We start from the raw sequence: 15,173 nt of genomic DNA on the forward strand, positions 1-15,173 counted from the left end.
AAGGTTTGGTAAAGTCAGTGGTATTTTTTTGTTTTCCCTTTTGTTATGATGCATCTTTGCCAATTCACATACAGTAAAATGTCACTAAATTTATGCTAAAAACGCATTACAAATTACTATCTTAAGTTAGCCACTACAAACAAGCAAACATAAAAAAATAAAAATTATGCATTACTAAGTACACTTGTGTATTTATTTAACAAGTGATGTTTAGTTTCTATCATTATACAGGTTCTTAACAGAACTCAAAAATTAAAAGCACATTCAGTACTTCCATCTAAAGATTTCAAATGCTTTATACATTTTCAAGAACTCAGTCTCACATAACATCCCTCTTCATTTTATAGATGAAGAAACTAAGGAGCAGATTAGATGGTTTCTTCTCAACAATTTAAGAAATATATGGCAGAGCCATAAACAGACGAACATAGATCTCATGACTCCCAGCTCTGTACAGCAGCCACAAGACTATTCAGTGTTCTGTGGTATTTTTTTGTAAACCGAGGTCTTAGTAAGATGAAGCCTCTTCACACAGCATTCTGGTAATAAATTTCTGCTAAATCATGGTGACAGAGTACAGTTGCCATGTGCAAATGGTGTGGTGTGTGGATTAGGAAAATAGAAATTAACAAGATTCTTCTGTACAATGAATCTTGTATAAAACACAATTTAATCAGGCAACCTCATGTCTTTGGAGATTGCCCCAAAAATATCCTTAAAATGTACCAAGTACAGTTCTGCTCCTCCTTTATAAGAAGGCCATGTACATTAAGCAAGTGATAAACAAAATTCTATTTGTCTTTAAACATTGTATACAATAGTATTTATTCTACGGAGCTAGTTTTTAGGAAACCATGAGGAATCAATGCTGAGCCTGTTAATAAAACAAAGCTAACAAACTACGGCTGACCACTGTAAAAAAAAAAATCCTGAAGCAAGATAACCGAAAATATAAGATAAGAGCCAAATACAGCTCTCAGCAATATCTAATTCTTAAATCTGACCCTCTTCACTTATGAAAGAGAGAGCTAAAATTTACTTGGCTCAAATTAGTGGAGGAAAAAGCTTTAACATTTATTTTGGTAGCTTACCAATTTATAAGCACTGAAGTACATTAAATAAACAGAGTACCAACTAATTCATCCAATTAGCTTCCTAGCATCTTAAATTATGAGAATGAGGCCAGAGTCAACTCACCTTTGGCACACTGTAAAAGGATCCAGACAGCAAAAGGCAGGATTCTCCAATAAAATTACGTTCACAAGAAGTCACTGAAACAGCAAAGATGCAGACATTTCAATTCTAGCAATAAATTTACCTCAGGATTTTTATCTATGCAATTTGGATTAAGTTGTATGAAATTTTCATACGGAAATCTGTACAGCAGGGCAAGTATAGTGTGGCACAATTTATTTAAGTTAATTTATTTGTTAGACATATTTTGGTATGATCAGATACACCAAAAAATTATTCATTTTCAGCAAGAAGAGCTATATATAGAAGGATTGTGAAGAATTTTAGTCCATCCAAATAATAAAAACAGCATGCTGAGAGAGGCAATCTGTGTATAAACTGAAGTAAAAATACATTAAAGTTAAGATGACCAAATTTGTCAAAGCAACTAACTTCTGCCTTTTCCTTTTTACAATAGTATATTAATTTGCCACCATGTTTAAAAATGCTATATAATAAACAGTAAATATTTTTAGTCATAGAATAATATTTTAGAAGGGACTATGAAGGGCTTGAACAGTCATTGCCATTTTTAATTACATTTCAAACCCTGTAGGATGTCTGACAGTTCACATATTGCAAATCCATTAATTCATGATTAGTAGTACTGTGCTCCCAAAATGCTAACACATACCCACCGAAATAGCTAGCCCAGTTTTAATCAAACAAAAAAAATTCCAATCCAAGGAAGGAACAAAAATGACAGTTTTGTTTGGTTTCTTTTATGGTGTAATTTTTAGCTAATGAAAATTACTTCTCTGGCGGAGTGCCCTTGTTTGGTGGATGTATAGATCGCATCATGGAACAGGCCACTCAAATACCACAAGAAAACCTGCTTCAGTACAGAAATAAATCCCCCTCTGACCGAACACACTTAGTTGTCACCTACTACTCCACACTAGAACTACAACCCAGACTCAAGAGGGACCCCATCCTGAAAGAAATATTTTCTGAACCATCTTTTCTGGCCTTCAAACAAGCCCCAAATCTGTCCAAGCTCATCATCAGATGCAAGCTCCCCACAGACCAGGCCACACTAACTCAAAGGGGCACCAGATCCTGCCAGAACAACAGATCCAAACCTGAAGACATCTCCATTCCTGCAATGATCAACACCACTCATAACACTCCTTTCAAGACCTCTGGGTCCTACATATGCCTATCACACCATGTGGTGTACCTCATCCAGTGCACTAAATGCCCTGGTAACAACTATGCGGGTGAAGCCAGACAATCACCACGCTCTCTAATGAACTGACACAGGAAAATGATAAAAGACAAAAACCCCATGCCACCTGTGGGTGAACACTTTTCACAAAGTGATTCCACTATATCTGACCTATCAGTGCTCATCCTCAAAGGAAACCTGCACAGCCCTTTCAAAAGACAAGCCTGAGAGCTTAAATTCATTACTTTGCTAGACACTGTTCCCACAGAGTAGTTACCAGTAATTCACAATCATGCTCGAAGGGCATAACAAGTGGGGTTCTGCAGAGAACAGTTCTGGGTCTGCTTCTGTTCTATATCTTCATCAATGATTTAGATAATGGCATAGAGAGTACACTTATAAAGTTTGCAGATGACACCAAGCTGGGAGGGGTTGCAAGTGCTTTGGAGGATAGGATTAAAATTCAAAATAATCTGGACAAACTGGAGAAATAGTCTGCACTAAATAGGATGAAATTCAATAAGGACAAATGCAACGTACTCCATTTAGGAAGGAACAATCAGTTGCACACATAGAAAATGGGAAATGACTGCCTTGGAAGGAGTACTGCAGAAAAGGATCTGGGGGGTCATAGTGGACCACAATGTAACACTGTTGCAAAAAAAGCAAATATCATTCTGGGATGTATTAGCAGTTGTAAGCAAGACACAAGTAGTAATTCTTCTGCTCCACTCCATGCTGATTAGGCCTCAACTGGAGCACTGTGTCCAGTTCTGGGTGCCACATTTCAGGAAAAATGTGGACAAATTGGAGAAAGTCCAGAGAAGAGCAACAAAAATGATTAAAGGTCTAGAAAACATGACCTATGAGGGAAGATTGTATAGTCTGGAAAAGAGAAGACTGAGAGGGGACATAACAGTTTTCAAGTACATAAAAGGCTGTTACAAGGAGGAGGGAGAAAAATTGTTGTTCTTTACCTCTTAGGATAGGACAAGAAGCAATGGGCTTAAATTGCAGCAAGGGAGGTTTAGGTTGGACATTAGGAAAAACTTCCTGTCAGGGTGGTTTACGCACTGGAATAAATTGCTTACCGAGGTTGTGGAATCTCCATCACTGGCGATTTTTAAGAACAGGTTAGACAAACATCTGTCAGGAATGGTCTAGATAGTACTTAATCCTGCCATGAGTGCAAGGGAATAGATGACCTCTCGAGGTCCCTTCCAGTCCTATGATTCTATGGTATTAATATTGACATCAGATTTATGGCGTATTACAACAATCTGTAACACACTAACTCCTCTTTCTGTCTTATGAGTACAGGGGTGCTAATGGGCCACTTCACCTTGAATGGTCCCTTAGAATATGTGCTCACTACTTACGCTAAACTATCTCTTTACTCTTGTATTTAGCTGTGACACTGAGTAGCTTTCCCAGACCTGAGGAAGAGCTCTGTGTAGATCAAAAGCAAGTCTCTCTCACCAACAGACGTTGGTCCAATACTACATCACCCACCTTGTCACTCTGAGATTCAGTAGACAAAGGGGAAAAGCAGAGGATTTTTATGCCCTATTTTGGATTTACTGTAATTCTCACTATTCACAATTATAAGATTAAGAGCGATCTTGAAGGGAGGAAATAAATGAAGCAATATTAATTAGTGCTGTGGAGGGGGCAGAAATACCCCACACACACTTACTGATAAAAATTCTGTAACATCCTGTTAGGTCTGTACCAGAAGAATACCCTGGATAACATGGAAAAAAACATGTTTATTTTTATTCAAAGTCTCCCTCCAATCCTAGCCCTTTTCCCCCAGTCCTCCACATACTTTACATCTAAATAGCTATTAGATAATTAATATGTCTCCACAAAATATTGTGCCCATTTGGTACCAACTTTGGTTTCTTTTTTCTTTTGCCAGTTATTGTATCCCAGTTCATTGATAAATCTGTTAGCAGATATAATTTTGTGTGTGTGTGTGAGAGAGAGAGAGTGTGAGTGAGAGAGAGAGAAATTTTGCTTCAAAAACAGTATTATAGACTCAGACTCAAAGGTCAGAAGGGACCATTATGATCATCTAGTCTGACCTCCTGCACAACGCAGGCCACAGAATCCTACCCATCCACTTCTATAACAAACCCCTAACCTATGTCTGAGTTATTGAAGTCTTCAAATTGTGGTTTGAAGACCTCAAGCTGCAGAGAATCATTAGAATAATTATTTTATACATCCCCAGGCCTTTTTTTGTTTCTCACTTTTGATTGCAAAAGAAGTAGTTTAGATCAGAGATGGGACTAGGGTTGCCAATTTTGGTTGGACGTATTCTTGAAGGTTTTTTTGCATGACAATCTTTAATTAAAGATTAATCTTTAATTTCTGGAGACTCCAGGCCAGCCCTAGAGGGTTAGCAACCCTAGAGGGGACTGGGTTAATTTTTGCCAAATATCTAAAAGGAAAATAATCTAGCATTTTTAACTGACAACCGTAGTTCCATTTTCTACACTTCAATCAACCTTCATAAAAACAAGTTAAAATAATAAGACTACTTGATAGTGTAAAAATTTCAAAGAAAAAATACAGCATAAAAACCTCTTTGCTATTACTGATTTGATACAGTGGTGTAGACCAGACCTTACTTAGTAAGTCAATTTATGTCGACAGGAGACGCTCTCCCGCAAACTTACCTTCTGCCTCTCGGGCAGGTAGAGTACAGACACTGATAAGAGTGCGCTCTGCCATTGACTTAGCTTGTCTTCACCAGACCCACTAAATTGACACCGCTGCATCAATTGCAGCAGTGCCGGTTTAGCCAGAAGTATAAACAAGCCCCTAACACTGACACAAAACACAACAGAGGGAGAGGCACACAAGCACAAGATGGAGGCTGGTCACCATCTTCTCTTGGCTCCATTCTGGTTTGGTTTTTGTATCCTGTGAAAATCTTTATCTTGCTGGACATGGGAAGCTACCCTGTTACATATTAAACTGAGAACCACCTCCTTCAAACAACCAATTTTTCCCCCAACCAAAATCTTCACAGGCTAGGATGGGAAATGTGTGAGCTGCAAAACTACTGGTAATTTAAGGATGGGAATTTGGATCTCAAAAAAAGCTGAAGAAACATATAACTTACTAATAAAATACTCATTACAAGAATATTTCAATGACTAGAAAAACATTTTCCCCAGGACTACAGAATATAGAAACAAAGGTTTGGACTGGAGAATACCTACCTCGAAACAAGATTTAATAACACTTACAAAACTCTAAAATATTAATTGTAAATAGGATAAAAAGCCATGATCAAACATGAGCAGCTGGACTTTGAAAACTCAGCATGACTTGGAAAACCTTTTTTCCTCATGAATAAAATGAATTTCTGTTTTGAGAAAATAATATGGGATAAGCTGTGCTCTTATCTGTGAAAAGGATCAAGTCCTAATATTTCAAGAAGTATTCGGGGCTAAGGAGAAAAAGTCTTAAAAATAGTGCAAATTTCTGGGACTTTAAATATCATAATTAACAGTCCATCCTTTGGCTTGGAATAAAAAAAGTATGAAGATCCAAAGAAGGTATTACTTATTCTTTCTTATATCTTGCGTGGTTAAGATATGTTTTGCCAGCCAAACACTTATTGTCCACATAGAAGTAAAGCGGAAGATGCTGACAACGGAAAGCAAGAAAACCTTTCTATGGAACTGATTTAAAACGTTAATAATGTTTCCATTTTATTCTCCTATTCTGGATATAAGCCACATGCAAAATAATGCATTTTGGAAAACATAATCCCAAATATCATACAAATGATGAGGTCTAAATTAGCTGTTATCACTCAAGAAAGATCTTGGAGTCGTGGATAGCGCTCTTAAAACACCCAATCAATATGCAACAGCAGCAGTCAAAAAAGCTAGCCAAATGTTCGGAACCATTAGGAAAGGGATAGATAAGAGAAAAAATATCGTAGTCATGTAAAACCATGGTATAAATAATTAAGGGTATGGGACAGATTCTGTAGGCCTGAGACCTGATCAAACCCCACCATACTAAACCAGCCTTGGTTGAAACTCAGGGAGTTCACCATTAACATTGAAATGAAAAGAGAAAAAAAAGGAATGGTCTGCTGCTGCTAAAACAGCCCCACCTCAGGAATGTCCCTAACGAGAGTTATAACCACCAAGGTTGTAAAGGCACTGGAAAATTAGGGAGAACATAGAAAGATACTCAACAAATGGTAAGATAAGCTCTGACCAGCATTTTATGCTGACCATCTGCACAAATAGAGAAGGTCACAACTAAGTTACAATTTGGGCATGAAAGACAAAATGTAAAGAACTTGGGTAGGAAGTGCATAACTGGTTAAAATTTTTGTTATTTAGGAGTGTGGGATAATGAGATAGGTTTAGTCAATTTAAAGGAGGTAGCTAGTTTTACCTATACAATGTAAATAAAAAATAATGTTCTTTGGGGACCATTTCCAGACTGTAGTTCAACATCAAGCTGCTGGAACTCTGACCCTTCTGCATGACAATGATGTGCAGAGGCATTGGCAGGAACCCCCAGATGAGTCCATCCTGACTGGCCATCGGGTGAAATTTGTCTGTATATTGGGAGTGGTGAGCATAAGAGATTTGTTTAGTATCCGTATTCTGTGTGTGTTACTAATAAATAGATGTTTAGAGCACAGCTGTTTAAAGCTCTTTCACTGGGAAAAGACCCGTAGACCTGTAGAGCTCCGAGTCCCGAGGGAAAGGGCAGGTACTTAAATTCACCAGGTTTCTTCCTGAGCCTTTGGAAGGGAAAGGGTGGGGGGTGCCCTAACTGACCAGGTCACACCTTGACCCCTTGGTAGGGTATAGGCAGGGTGCCCTAGATTTTTGCAGGTAACAATTCCTTATGAGGAGAGATTTAAAAGCCTGGGACTGTTCAGCTTAGAAAAGAGACAACTAACGGGGTATATGATAGAGGTCTTTAAATCATGAATGGTGTGAATAAACTGAATAGGGAAGTTTTATTTATTCTGTCACATAACACAAAGGGGGCACCCAATAAAATCAATAGGTTTACAACAAATCAGAGGAAGTACTTCTTCATACAGTGCACAGTCACCCCGTGGAACTCATTGCCTGGGGATGTTGCGAAGGCCAAAAGTATAACTGGGTTGAAAAAAGAATTAAATAAATTCATGAAGGATAGGTCAGCTAACAGTATCAGACATAAAGTGACTGTTGTACTCCAAGCATCAAGAAATAAATATTCAATAATAAACTTTAGCTAAATTTACACAGTTCATAATGGTTTTAGGAGGTACAGTTTAAGATTGAATTAGTGTTTTTGTAATTATACTTTACTAAGTACATTAAAAAAAGACAGCGAGAAAGGAGATAGATTAACAGATCTAAAATCTGCCCCTTCTTTATCCCCACTGCTAAAAATCTAGGTTCCCTCTTGTAAGGATTGTTTTAAATGACATCCTTTCAGGCCTTCACAATTCTTGATTCTCCCCTGTTCAACCTTTCTGACATGAACTAAAACAATCTCGTTGTAGTGTATTAAGTATCAATAACCTACCCATAAACCTATATTGTGTAGCCTAGGGAATTCAATTCAAAGGATAATTAATTCAAGTGACTCTGATAATTATTGTAAAATTCAGTGCTTGACGTATAACCAGTAGCTTTCTGGGGAGCAACTGTAAAGCAACACTTTACCATGCACTCTTCCTGCAAGGATGATTATGTCGGCAATTCACCAGTTCACTGCACCACTAAAGCCAATTATCTCTATTAAACATTCTCTTCTTTGCAACTGACTGAAATATCCTACTAATCAACTACATTTCTAGTCTAGGGCTATTACAAGCATTCCAATAAAACTTCCCTGCTAGACAGGCATTTCAAATCAGGTTACTATTAGCATACGACATATCTGAATATGGAAGCTATCCATACATTAGTGGCAAATATAATTAGTGTCCATGAAGTAGTACCTAGATAAACACTTGTCAGTCAAAAGGTGACTGAAAGTCTGGAGCCCAATAGATGGAAAGAAAAAATTGTTTTATTTAAATAAAAGTTCACTCAAGACATGATATATGTAGAATATTTTCCCTTTAGAATGAAGAATTTCTATGGAGCTATCCAATGTTTCTTTGCCAATCCTTTATGAAAATGAGGGGGGGAAAGAGATGCAAGTATCTGCTAACTAAAAAAATGTCCCTTCATTCACTGAATACTATTTCTAAAAGTTGGGCAAAGAACATACAACTTAAGGCAGCAAGAGGCAAAAACTTCAATTTACATAATATTTTTGCATCTTATTTTACATTAAAAAGGCAGAAATATCATTAATTGCCATGTTGCTATATCTCCTCTGATATAATCGGAAGAAACAAATTTGGAGTCCATCCATGTACTGTACAGTCTACAAAAGTCAGTTTAATTTTTCCTCTTTTAAAAACATTCATATTATGTAAACAGGAAAAAACAAAAGAGGGGAAGTGAGCTGCAGCACAAAAAAAGAATTCACTACTGAGCAAACAGTTGCTGGTTCCTTAGACTACTGAAAAACGTGAAAAATGTGAATGCTGGCCTAATTAGTAGAGACAAAAAGTGTATTTGGCCTAAACTCTCATTTTACTCCTGCACGTGAACTCACGTTCTCTTCAAACTCTGGCCTGTGCATGATGCCATGCACTTAGAAAAACACAGTAGATTTTTTAAAATCCATTTCACAATATGCCACCCTCCATCCATTACTAAAATATAAGTAGTAACTTCATATATAGTACAAGTAACCTTTTAAATAATTAGGGTCTGAATGAGTTGTTTTAAGTTCATTAAAAATGTGACTTCCTTTACCTTCAAAGGAAATTGACAATTCACTATACTGACAAGCTGAATCAGTTTGATGAGGGCACCCTATATTATGTGTGCTCTTTGGAGTGTTGTTACAAAACTATTCGGAGCGGGAAAACTGGACCAGGTGTAAAGAAACCTAAATGAATTCCTTTATAAATTATACTGATACGGACTGTAATTAAATGTTAACATTTCCACTATAAATTTTGTTTTGTAATTTGCATCAAACTGAAACTTGTCAAAATAACTTAATCCAGACAGAACATTTTTTAAAACAAATTTATTTAAATTGGTTTAGGCATTTTTATATGGAGAAATGGCAACACTCTAAGGTTTCAGAGTGTCACCATCTAACAAAAGATAGACAGAAATAGCCAAGTTCTTTTAGTACTTAAAAGAGGAGATTACTTACTTTTGACCTTGTCTATACTACAGAGTTCTGTCGACAAAAGGCAGCTTTTCTAAACAAAACAGTGGAGATGTACACACTACAATGCGACTTTTGGCAAAAAAAAAAAGCTTCTGTTTTGTCAACAAAATAAAACCACATCAACAAGAGACATAGGACTTTTTGCTGCAAAGTTTTATCAATGAAGTGACAGTATAGACACCGTGCTTGGTTTTGTTGCTATAAATAGCCTCCAGGAGGTGTATCAGAATATCCATCTGGACCACTCTGGTCAGCACTTCAAAGTCGTGGACAAGAAGGTGAACTTGAAGGACAATGAGGAGTCCACAGCAGGGTCATCCGGTGTGGCGGCAAGTCAGGAATTCTTTGCCACTCAGAAGGTGTTCGGCCAGTCCCAGCATTCCCTCTCCGGCAAGCAAGAAGCAGGAGAGGAGATTTGTGTGTTGAGGAGAGGAGTAAGTGATTTATTTGTGTTGATGCTGTTCAGTTAGATGACGTACAGCTGTTCTTTGCTTTGTATACTGTAGGACTGGGTGAAGGGATAGAAATGTGGACAATTAGCTGGGTTTGAGTGTGCTTCAAATCACTCTGTGAAACTAAGCTGTGTGGTGGAAAAGTGTGTTGATGCACACCGAGATTTCACAGGAATCCTCCAGAGAGATCTCTAGGAAGCTTTCCTGGAGGTACTTGCCAATCCTCTACCAAAAGGTTCCTTGGCAGAGCTACCGCCACTGTAGGAAACTTTCCTGCACCACTCTGCAATCACTTGTGCAGGGACCAAACTGGCACACAAGGGAGTAGCATAGGGACTAGATCTGAAGCCGCACACATACAATAGATGCACCCTTGCATACCCTCAGGAGTGAGAAATCTGCTGCAATGAACCTCCCCTCCCCATGGAAAAATGGTGGCAGAATTTACAATAATGTCCTTAGGTGCCTGCACCGCTACCCTGGAATCACCAAAGTCTCTCCTTACCCCAGCTTCAACAACCCCCGCCCACCTGGGCAGAACTCACCATTTTTAGGGTGTTAGCTGAGACGTGCGCTTGCCAAGGGTCAGTGAGAAAGTGCTTGGTATTTTATAAAGAGATGTATTTTTTACAACAATGATTCAACACTATGCATGCACTAACAATCATGCTTCTGTATATTGTTTCTTGTGCTTCTGCAGAGTTGGCCTTCAGGGGAACCCCCTACGCACCAGCGGAGTGCCTCTGCTCGATAAGGAAGCGACCAAGGCAGAGCAAGGAGGACATGTTCCAGGAGGTGCTGCAATTCTCTGAGGCAGAAAAAAGGGAAAGCAGGGAGTGGAGAGAAATGGAAAGATGGGACAGAAAAGAAAATCAGGAGATCGTTCAAAAGGCCACCGAGCAGATGATAAAGATAATGGAGGCGCAAACAGCGATGCTAAAGTCCCTAATCATGTTAGTCAGAACAGATGCATACTTACTCCCCCTCGCCTCCCACAGCCCATACAGCAATGTTTTCCATGCCCTCTCCAAACTCCTCCTACACGTTCCTTTCAACTTTCTGGAACTTCACGGTTTCTTGTTCACTCCACCCCTTTGGACAGCTTCCAAAATGATATCTGGATTTAGGCACAGCTATGAGAGACTTCCCTATACTGGTCCTCCCTTCCAACCAAGACTGTGTGTGTTAATTGGTTTTTAATAAAAACAAAATCTCTGAAAGATAACAAATCTTTGTGTTCTACAAATTGTGATAGCAGCTGCTGGTAAAACATACAGATACAGTTTAATCATTTGCTTATTGAAAACACCGGTCAAGAATCATCACAAGTGTTTACAAACAAAAATTGATCTAATGAAGCATGGAAGATTCCTGCACAGAAATACACTTTGCTGGTTCTGTCTCAAAATGTCACCTCAAAGCCTTCCTGATTCGAATTGCTTCCCATTCTGCACCTCTAAAAGCCCTGGAATCAGGCTGCTCAAAATCAACAGCCAAGCAACCTGCCTCAGCACTCCACTCCTGGGAAAATGCAGTGTACAGCAGGCAGCTATGACCATTGGAATGTTTTCCTCACTGAGATCTAACCTGCCATAAAGGCATCTCCAGTGCGCTTTTAATCTGCCAAATGCACATTCCATGGTCATTCTGCACCTACTCAGACTATTGTTGAAGCCATCCTTGCTGCTGTCCAGGTTTCCCGTGTAAGGCTTCATGGGTCATAGGAATAAGCCACATGTTTCTACACCGAGAGGGCTGCTCTCATTTTGGTGTCCTGGTGCCTCAGGGCTGTGGAAAGCTTTGCACAGTTTCAGGAAGGTGGCTTTCCGCATCCAAAAGTTCTGTAGCCACTGCTCATCAGCCCAGATCTGCATAACAATGTGATCCCACCACTCAGTGCTTTGTTTCCCGAGCCCAAAAGTGGCAGTCCCCAGTGTTCAGTTACTCCATGAATGCCAAAAGTAATCTGGTGTTGTTTCTTTCTATGGCATGCAACAGGTCAGGCAACTCTGATTCCTGTTCAGATAGCAAGCTCATGATATACTGCATGGCCGTCCATGAAGTGTTAATGACAGTTACCATAACAGTAGAGAGCAGTGCAGGATCTCTCCTTTCACACAGACATGGTGGGCACACAGTAAACAGGAGCCATTGAAAAATGTCATGAAATGCAGTCGGAAGCCCACAGAATGCTGGGATGGAAAACAATGCATCATGGGACGTTTTTGTTGAGCTAATATTTGCTCATTAATTTCTTCTACGGTGATTTTATAATGAATTTTTCATGAACTGGCAACAATGTCTTTCTAGAACCTTCACATAGATGAGATTATACCAGCTTCCTCAAATATAGTCTTTTGCATCTGGATTTCTTACATTTGAGGGGGAGAGGGGAAGATTCACAGATAAACAGTCTCTGTGATATAGAATTACAATGTTAGTGAGCCTCAACGTGAAAAAAATAAATAGTTCAGTCAAGTTTGAATTAGATCACTAAGATGCATGGCTCCAAGATGCCCCTCACATCTGATTTATCTGAGCATGTTGGAAGGAGGTACTACAAGGTGGAGCAAGCAAAATTTGTAAGCCATAAGCATCAAGGACAAGGCTAAAAAACCTCTCTTTTCAATTCAACAAGCCACATAAGGGGAGACTGGCATTCCAGAATCCCCAAGGCTGATCACTTTGGGGAGAGGATGTCATGAAAACTACTAACAGGCCACTCCGCCTTTGACCAGCCTCTCCCTGCACCTGAATGAGGTCCACTAACAAGAATCCCTGTGCCAGCAGATCATCACTGTCTGGCTCTGTCTGCAGTTCCACCTCCTACTCTAGGACTTCAAATGACTGAGAGATGAAGCAGCTATGAAATGAAGGCTAGTTACTTGTAACCGAGGTTCTTCAAGATGTACTTTTGGGATATGCAACAACTGATACCGCTGAATGGTGGAAACTTCTGTAAGTAGTGTCTGTTAGAATGTAAGTGCTGACATGCGCACGTGTCGCCTCAGCATTTTAGAGTGTTCTGAAGAGTGTGGCTATAAAAAGAGCATGGCAGCTCAATTCTTTCCATCACTAATGCAAAGTATAGAATAATTAGGACTCCGCAAAAAAGGGGAAGGAGGATGGTGGTGTGTGTGAATATGCAGAGTCCATTTCAAAGAACCTCAAGAAACATTCAATTCTTCTAGTGACCTCTGCATAATCCCACTTTTGGGTCAGTTTGGTCAGCAATGCATATTAAATGGATGGTGGGACAAGGTATCCTAATTAAACAGATTACAGAACAGTCCTGTCAAATTGAGTACAAGACCTAGCAGCTATGCCTAATGTTTAGTAAACATTTATTGAGCTCTGTTGTCATGGGGTGTGGGTGAGTCAAGGCCCTGCACCCCCGGCTTCCTGCGATTCACCATGACTCTCAGCCAGCCAGCAAAACAGAAAGTTTATGTAGACGACAGGAACACAGTCCAAAACAGGTCTTGCCGGTACAGACAACAGGACCCGCCTTTAGTTAAGTCCATCTGGGGGCCCCAGGGAGGCCACAGTCCTGTTGGTAAGTCCAAGCCCCGTCGGGGCACCCTTCTCCATTTCCCAGCCAGCTCCAAACTGAAACTCCCTCCAGCCGACTCACTCAGCCTCCCCGCAGCTCCTCCCACAGCCTTTGTGTCCTTTGTCCAATTTCCCGGGCAGAGGTGTTACCTGGCCTCCAACCCCCTCCTAGGTTCTCATGTTACATGCTCAGGTATCCTCCCTTCCCCAAAGGCAGTCCCAGCAAAAAACTCCCCTGCAACCTTCCCAGGTCAATACACCCCACTCAGTATTCAAATAACACATCAAGAACATTCCCACTTCGTCACATCTGTGTAGCTGCTTTACATATTTAAATTACTGGAACATGTCTAAAGTATGCTGCTGAAGTAGCAACTACACTAGTAAAATGTGTATTAATAGCAGTAAGCGGAGAATGTGAAACATTCTTGTAACTCACTTCTACGCACTGTCTGCCCATCTAGTTAAAGTTTGAGCAGAAACAGCTTTTCCCTTACAATTATCTGCACAGGAAATGAACAGTTTACGTGAAATTCTGAACTCTCTAATTCAGTGGTTCCCAAACTTGTTCTGCCGCTTGTGCAGGGAAAGCCTCTGGTGGTCCAGGCTGGTTTGTGTACCTGTCGTGTCCGCAGGTCCAGCCGATCACGGTTCTCACCATTATAAACGCTGGAGGCAAGGCTGGGTTTGGGGTGGAGGCTGACAGCTTGAGACACCCCATGTAATAACCTCAGGACCCCTGAGGGGTCTCGACCCCAGTTTGAAAACCTGTTTTAGAACATACCATTTCATAGCTGATTTTTTTGTTAAATTATGTAGTACATGCTCAAGAGAAAGAGTTCTCAAAAGTTGTCAGAGTCCCGTCGCCCATGCTGTGAAACATAGCGCTTCAGATTCTGGATTGTACACTCTTCCCTCTTGTTATGATAGGCGATCTGGTGATACTGGTAAGCATTTGAATTTCCCTCTGGAGAGGAGAAACAAGTCTGTGTCCTATTGCTGTCTTAGACATACTGGAGCAACTAGTATCATTTTGGCTGAGTCCTGTCTGATCTTTTTTACCACCAATGGGGGCTGCTGGAAGTCCCTTGGCCCGCACCGCTTCCAGCGGCTCCCATTGGCCTGAAGCAGCAATCAGCTGTACCTGCAGACAGGGCAGGTAAACAAACCGGTCCGGCCTGCCATGGGCTTTCCCTACACAAGTGGCAACCCCAGTTTGAGAAACACTTTAATAAGAATCCGAGGTGCATAGAAAGGTCAAATTGTGTATTGGAAATAGTTCTGTCCTAGGACAAAATGAAGGTAATTTCCATGAGATGATTGAATGGAACTATGGAAGTAAGCATCTTTGAGATTGGTACGCCGCTCTCAATCTAGAGAAAAGAGAGAATGGATGACTAAACTGAGACTCAGCATCCTGAAGTGAAACTTACTGGTGTATTTGTTTAGTTTTCTCAGACCTAGGATTGGTTGGAAGCCTC

At 40.0% G+C, this 15,173-nt stretch overlaps 1 protein-coding gene across 5 annotated transcripts in view; it reads right to left on the reverse strand.

The window, feature by feature from the left end:
• Positions 1-15,173, reverse strand: part of NCK2 (NCK adaptor protein 2) — a 163,386-nt gene that overhangs the window by 99,521 nt on the left and 48,692 nt on the right. For 3 of the 5 annotated variants that reach the window (XM_039500420.1, XM_039500408.1, XM_039500423.1), the window contains one exon: positions 1,198-1,271. The gene's annotated coding sequence lies outside the window, so the exon portion shown is untranslated. Of the gene's footprint in view, positions 1-1,197; positions 1,272-4,097; positions 4,146-10,685; positions 10,930-15,173 lie in introns of those variants that run through there. The other 2 variants (XM_039500421.1, XM_039500416.1) reach the window with 2 other exon arrangements.

Source organism: Mauremys reevesii, linkage group 1 (assembly GCF_016161935.1).
Source record: "Mauremys reevesii isolate NIE-2019 linkage group 1, ASM1616193v1, whole genome shotgun sequence".
NCBI classification, from domain to species: Eukaryota; Metazoa; Chordata; order Testudines; family Geoemydidae; genus Mauremys; species Mauremys reevesii.